Raw genomic sequence first — 1,400 nt, 5'->3', positions numbered from 1 at the left:
CAAACTGCCACCACACTGATCCATGCATTTTTCATATCCCACCGTGACTACAGCATCAGCCTCCTCACTGACCTCCCTGCCTCCTGCCCATACTTACCTTTCTTATGGTATTCATTCAGCTGCCTGGATCATTTTTCTATAAAAAATATTCATCCCATATCTCCCCACTCATCAAAAACCTCCAGTGGTGGCCAATCCACCTCCCTATCAAAGAGAAACTTCTTTTGCTCTGCTTTTAGGCACTCATTTGGCTCTTCCTCTCCCATCCTATCTTGCTGATGTCCTAATACCATCAAGCCCGCTTAGTCAGGGAAGGCTTCTTGAAGGACATGTGCCTTTACTAAGGCTATGAAAAGGGGGAGATATGAAGAGGGAGGGTGTTCCAGGCCAGATGCATGACGTGGCCAAGAGGTCAGCAGTGAGAAACATGAGATTGAGGTACAGTAAGAAGGTTAGCATCAGAGAAGCAAAGTGTGCAGGCTGCATTGTAGTAGGATAGTAGTAAGGGGAGGTAGGAGTCGGCAAGGTGACTGACTGCTTTAAAGCCGATGGTGAGGAATTTCTGTTCGATGTGGAGGTGGATGGGCAACTACTGGAGGTTCTTGAGGAGTGGGGAAACATGGCCTGAACATTTCTGTAGAAAAATGATCTGGGTGGCAGAGTGAAGTATGGATGGGAGTGGGGAGAGACAAGAGGCAGGGATTTCAGCAAGGAGGCTGATACAGTAATCAAGTCGGGATAGGATAAGTGCTGGGATTAACATGAGGGTAGTTTGGATGGAGAGGAAAGGGTGGATTTAGAGACATTGTACAGGTCAAACAGGATTTAGTGATGGATTGAATATGTGGGTTGAATGAGAGTGAGCAATGATAATAATGAGGTATTTGTTAAGTGCTTACTATGTGACAAGCACTGTTCTAAGCACTGGGTGGATACAAGGCAATCAGGTTGGACACAACCCTTGTCCCACATGAGGCTCACAGTTTCAATCCCCATTTTACAGATGAGGGAACTGAGGCACAGAGAAGTTATCTGATTTGTCCAAGGTCACAGAGCAGACAAGTGGCAGAGCCACAATTAAAACCCACAACCTCTGACTCCTAAACCCGTGCTCTTGCCACTAAGCCAAGCTGCTTCTCATAATTATGGTATATGTTAAGCACTTACTATGTGCCAGGCACTGTTCTAAGCACTGGAGTAGGTATAAGCAAATCAGGTTAGACACAGTCCCTTGTTGCACATGGGGCTCACAGTCTCAATCCCTATTTTGTAGATAAGAAAACTGAGGCACAGAGAAGTGAAGTGACTTGTCCAAGGTCACAAAGCAGACAAGCGGTGGAGCCAGGACTAGAACCCGTGACCTTCTTACTCCCAAGCTCATGCTCCATCCATTATGCCAC

Source organism: Tachyglossus aculeatus, chromosome X1 (genome assembly GCF_015852505.1).
Source record: "Tachyglossus aculeatus isolate mTacAcu1 chromosome X1, mTacAcu1.pri, whole genome shotgun sequence".
NCBI lineage: Eukaryota > Metazoa > Chordata > Mammalia > Monotremata > Tachyglossidae > Tachyglossus > Tachyglossus aculeatus.
The sequence above is the reverse complement of the archived record's forward strand: the minus strand, read 5'-3'. Positions refer to the sequence as shown.